Genomic DNA, 6476 nt, shown 5'->3' with positions numbered 1-6476 from the left:
AGGATCATTTTCCCGAGAGGATTGAAAGTAGCCACCGCTGATGGTGAACCCCTATACAAAGCTTGCCATGGAAAGGAGTAAGAAGGATTGAGTAGAAGCAGTAGGAGAGCAGGCGTCCTTGAGCCATGCAGCATCTCCATTCGCTTACCTGAAATTCCTACCAATGAATCTGCATAAGTCTTCTATCTCGTTTATTATTTCTATTTTCTTATTTATATTTTTGAAAACCCATAAACCATTTTAATCTGCCTAACTGAGATTTGCAAGGTGACCATAGCTTGCTTCATACCAACAATCTCTGTGGGATCGACCCTTACCCACGTAAGGTTTATTACTTGGACGACCCAGTACACTTGCTGGTTAGTTGAACGGAGTTGTGAGCTTCTCTAACAATGCCTGAAACTCTTTTATCACAATTTCGTCCACCAGTTGTGCCTCTTGAATTTGTAGCTTCTTCATCACAAACAAGGGAATTAAATCAATTCTTGCACCAACATCACATAGGGCTTTGTCAAATGTGATACTCCCAATAGTGTATAGAATCTGAAAGCTCCCTAGATCTGGCATCTTCCTTGGAAATTTTCTTTGAATTATTGCACTGCATTCCTTGGTTAGGACCAATGCTTTATCCCCCTTTTAAGGTCTTCCTCTTTGAGAGTAAGCCCTTCATAAACTTGACATAGGGAGTCAGTTGCTGCAAAACCTCAACAAAAGAAATACTGATTTGCAACTTTCTAAAGATTTTCAAGAACTGTGAGAATTACTCGTCCTTGGTCTCCTTTTGGAGTTACTGAGGGTATGGCATTTTCGTCTTGTGCTCAGGTGCCTTAGGTGGGCGTGAACTATGGTACCCTCAGTCTTTTCTGGAGCTTCTATTTTCTCTGATTCTTCAGCAACCTGTACTTTCTCCTCTGCCACTAGTTCACTTACCAATGTGATAGCCATGAACTCTTCTCTTGAATTAAGTACTGTGTCACTAGGAAGAGTGTTAGGGGGTCTCTCAAGTATTTTCTTACTCAACTGACCCACTTGTATCTCCATGTTCTGAAGTAAAGCTCTGGTCTCCTGCATAAAATTGTGACTGTTATTGGAGAGTTCTGCAACTATAGAGGCTAAGTTAGGAGTCCTCTGAGACTGAGTAGTGAGTAGATGCTAGCTGTAGTTGAGAGGCTTGAAATTGACAGTCGTTGAAATTATTTTGATTAAAACCACCCTGAAAATTATTGAAGTTTGGTTGCCTCTGAGATTGGTCTCTCCACCCAAAATTAGGACGATTCCTCCACCTCTGATTAAATGACTTAGAATAGGGATCATTATTGGAATTTCTGTAGGAATTGCCCACGAAATTAACCTGCTCAGGAGCATACTGGCTATAGTCATAAGTCTCACCTTGGGAAAAGCTACCACTCATATAATAAGAAGTATCTTGAGTACTGAAGCGGGCAGAAATTGGTGAATTAAAAATTATTAAAATATATACGTTGCAAGTATAGTTCTTAACTCACCAGAAATCCACTTATCAATTTAGAAAGGTGTCATAGAAATTTAAAATTAAAATACTGGGAGTATGAATCCCAGGTCGTCTCCCAACGAGTTGCAGAAAAGTGTGCTATTTTATTAATCAGATGTTTTCAAAAAGGTTTGAGTTGAGTAAACAGGAAATTAAATTGGAGAATTTGAATAATGTAAATAAAAGCCTTGACTGGGAGTTGATTAGTTGGAAGCCCCATTATTGTTGGATTACTCTCTAGATTAATTTATAATTAAAGGTTATCCTGTTTAGTTATCTCTTACTAGGTAAGGGAAAGTCAAACAAGTTGGAATGCTACGTCCGTTCACAAATTGCAACCCACTTAATTAAAAGGGATTGGTGTTAGTGACTAGAGGGCAATCCAACAATAAACCCAATTACAATCTTTCTTTTAAGCTTTCCAACTCAAGGGTTCCTTTCAATCAACTCCCCCATCAAGTTAGGGAACTACTCGCTCATTGTGAATGTAAAATTCATAACATATGAAAAGGAATTAAAGAAAGACATTGTAAATAAAAATCAAAATAATCAATTAAAAATAAAAGTAATCCTTGTATTAAATAATCCTAAAAATATTCCAATGGTAAAATTAAATAAAGCAAAGGACATGGAAGAGTAAAGCCAAGTAAAGAAAACGAACTAGAATGACGAAGTCTTGATGAGGTAATAACTCTTCTCAGTATCCCAATGCAAAAAGTGGTAGAAAAATAAAATCCTAAGAACTATGAATGTGTAGAGAGAAAAACCTAGAGGAGGAGTAAAAACTAGATCTAAAACTAAAACTGTGTAGAATGAATGTTGTCCCTGGTTTCTGCATGTTCTCTGGCTCTAATCTGCTGTTCTGCGCCGAAAACTGGGTCAAAATAGGGTCCAAAATCGCCCCCAGTGAATTCTGCAGATTATGCAGATCGCGCACGTCACGCGATCGCGTGATCCATGCGGACGCGTCATTCGCGTTTTTCCCTGCCACGCGTTCGCGTCGTCCACGCTTCTGCATCACTTGTGCTTTTCCAATCCGTGCGGTCGCGTGAGCCATGCGGCCGCGTCACTGCGATTTCTCCTCTTTGCGCGAACGCGTGAGCCATGCGGACGCGTCACTTCTCGCTGGTTATCTCCTCAATTTCTTGTGTTTCTTCCATTTTTGCTAGCTTCCTTTCCAATCTCCAACTCATTCATGCCCTGTAAAGCCTGAAACACTTAACACACAGATTACGACATCGAATAGAATAAAAGAGAATTAAAATGCATAATTAAAAGTCTCTAGGAAGCAGTTTTCAATCATGTAATAATTTCAGGAAGGAAATATAAATGCATGCTAAATTAATGAATAAGTGGGTAAGGATCATGATAAAACCACACAATTAAACACAATATAAACCATAAAATAGTGGTTTATCAACCTCCCCACACTTAAACATTAGCATGTCCTCATGCTTAACTGAAGGAGATAAGATAAATAAGTATGAACATGTAGAAACTCGTGCAATGCAATGCAACCTATATATATGAATGCAACTATATGATTCTTGCCCACTTGATCAAAAGTAAATAAGCTCTTCAAAACAATTACAAATCAAATTCCACTAATTCTATTATTATACAGTAAGACAGATAAAAGTGCAAGAAGATAGCTCATGAAAGCAGGGAACATGGAAATTCAAGCATTGAACCCCTCACTGATGATGTATGTACGCTCTAATCTCTCTAGTCTATAGGGTAATCACTCTATCCTTCTCTAATCATGCTCTCTAACTTTTGTTCTTCTCCTAACCAATCAACAACAGTTAATATACCAATGCAAACATCATGAGGTCTTTTCAAGGTTGTAATGGGGCCAAGGTAAGGGTAGGGATACATATATGGTTAAGCGAGCTTATAAATTGAATCTTTAATTAACCCAAGCTTTAACCCAACCTATATATTTTATATAACCTTAGAATTCATACCTAGCTACCCAGAATTCCCTTTTACATTCCATACTCATGTATCAATTTTTTTTTTATTTTATCATATGTGCATTGATCTTTGAATTCTTAATTCAGCATTGGGGTAATTTTGTCCCCTTATTTATTTATTGATGTTTTTTAATATAGACATAAAAATAAACATAGCTTATCAATGCACATAGATTTTTAATTCTTATAGTTTCACATGAGTAGGTATCCAAATTCCCATTGTATTATCATGACACATTCCCTTAATAACTTTTGTTCCCACAATTTCCCATACTTAACTAGCATACACAATTCTATCTTAAGCTAACAAAAGATTCAATTTGGGATATACAATTGTTTTTCCACTTAAGGCTAGTAATGTGGTAAAATATAGAACAAATGGGATTTAAAGGCTCAAAGTGGTTAACAAAGGTAATTGAAAAGGGTGGGCTTAATTTGGATAAGTGAGTTTAAACAAATAATGGCCTCAATCATATGCAAGCATACAAACATAATAAATATTGGACATATAGGATGAAACAAAATATAGATTACAATCATAGAGAAGTAAACACACAAGAATAAAATAATTATGGTTAAATAATATAACCATGCATAAAGGCTCAAATCTTCACAGGTTGTATGTTCTTTAGCTCAAACATCAAGTTATGTGTTCTTTAGCTCAAAAATCATGTTCCAAATACAACTTCAAGCAGATTTATCATAAATTTTTTTAATTAAAATTAGTGAAATTTTGTTCCAAAGATAGAGTCTTAGAAGAAACTTATTGTCTTTTCAATCAAGTAGAACATGCATGCAACTAACCTATTATTATGCAATTTATCCTATTATATAAAAGAAAGAAAATCTAACTAAAATATCCTAATTTATTGGTGCTAGGGAAGAGAAATTACCTCCGGAAGTCAGGTACTGACCGACCTCCCCACACTTAAGGCTTTGCACCGTCCCCGGTGCCATCTGTCAGGAACAGGGGTGGGCTGGTAGCAGTATCTCCACAGTCGGGACCATCATGGCTCCTTGTGCTAGTAAAAAAAGGATTCCGGGGTGTCTGAGTCTCTGCAATCTCCCCTAAGTAGCTCCCTGAGGTGTTTGAATCGGCGGTTGTTACGGCGCTCTCTTAATTTCACTTTCTGTTCTTGCCGATCCAACCTTTCGATTATCTGCTGGAGCAGTTCGTCTGTTGTAGGTGCTTGTGGTGTTGAAGAAGAAATATCTTCAACCAGTGCAGTAGGAAGGCTTGTAGTGGCTGCTGGAAGTCTGAGGTATTTCCCGTTAGGGACATACTGATCATCCCGTGGAAGCATGGCTTTGGTGTCCCCAGCTCTGTAGGAGACTCCGGCTGCTGAGACAAGATCTGAGACCAAGGTGGGAAAAGGTAAGTTGCCCACAATTTGTACGTGTCCCATGGCATTCCGGATATGTCTTGGTAGATTCAGAGGTTGGTCTGTAAGGATGCACCATAGTAGAACAGCCATGTCCGCAGTGAAGGAGGACTCGTGAGTGCTCGAAAAGACGTAATGGGACATGATCTGTGCCCATACGCGAGCCTCCAAGGTAAGTGCTGAAGCCGATATTCCCTTAGGGCGGGTACGATGGTATCCGTAGATCCAACAGCTGCCAGGTAATGTGATAACTCTGAGAATGGCATCCCAGTCAAATTGGTACTTCTGGCGCTTGAGTGTGGCTTCTTGAAAGGCATCCATTCCTTCTGGAATAGGGGGAAGACCTAGAGCTTGTTGAATGGCCTCTTCTGTAATGGGGACTTTGATAAACAACTATTTTATAGTTTATCTTGTGCTCAATTGAGTGGTTTCTATCTACTCTTTACCCACTTATTCATACTATTTGCATGGTTTTACATTTGCCTTCCTAATTATGTGCTTTAATTGAAAATATACTTCTTTGATCTTATATTTGCTTATTATTAATCCTCTCTTATTACCATTAGATGCCTTGATATGTGTGTTAAGTGTTTTCAGATATTATAAGGCAGGAATGGCTTGGAGGATGGGAAGAAAGCATGCAAAAGTGGAAGGAATGCAAGAAGTTGGAGAAATTGCTAAGCTGTCTGGTGCACAAAATTGCAATCACACTTTGCAATCCCGCACAACTAACCAGCAAGTGCACTGGGTCGTCCAAGTAATACCTTACGTGAGTAAGGGTCGATCCCACGGAGATTGTCAGCTTGAAGCAAGCTATGGTTACCTTGTAACTCTTAGTCAGGATATCAAAGATTATCAAGATTGATTGTAAAAAGCAAAAGAACATAAAACAGGTACTTGAATTGCAGTGATGAGAATAGGTTGAGGTTTTGGAGATGCTCTGTCTTCTGAACCTCTACTTTCCTACTGTCTTCTTCTTCAAACACGCAAGGCTCTTTCCATGGCAAGCTGTATGCAAGGGTTTCACCGTTGTCAGTGGCTACCTCCCATCCTCTCAGTGGAAATGTTCAATGCACCCTGTCACGGCACGGCTATCCATCTATCGGTTCTCAATCAGGCCGGAATAGAATCCAATGATTCTTTTGCATCTGTCACTAACGCCCCGCCTTCAGGAGTTTGAAGCTCGTCACAGTCATTCAATCATTGAATCCTACTCAGAATACCACAGACAAGGTTTAGACCTTCCGGATTCTCTTGAATGCCGCCATCAGTTCTAGCTTATACCACGAAGATTCTGATTAAAGAATCCAAGAGATATCTACTTAATCTAAGGTAGAACGGAGGTGGTTGTCAGGCACACGTTCATAGGTAAGAATGATGATGAGTGTCATGGATCATCACATTCATCAAGTTGAAGAACAAGTAATATCTTAGAACAAGAACAAGCGGAATTGAATAGAAGAACAATAGTAATTGCATTAATACTCGAGGTACAGCAGAGCTCCACACCTTAATCTATGGTGTGTAGAAACTCCACCGTTGAAAATACATAAGAACAAGGTCTAGGCATGGCCGTGAGGCCAGCCTCCCAATGATCAAAAGATCTAA

Source organism: Arachis duranensis, chromosome 10, assembly GCF_000817695.3.
Source record: "Arachis duranensis cultivar V14167 chromosome 10, aradu.V14167.gnm2.J7QH, whole genome shotgun sequence".
NCBI lineage: Eukaryota > Viridiplantae > Streptophyta > Magnoliopsida > Fabales > Fabaceae > Arachis > Arachis duranensis.
This window is presented reverse-complemented; position numbering follows the sequence as displayed.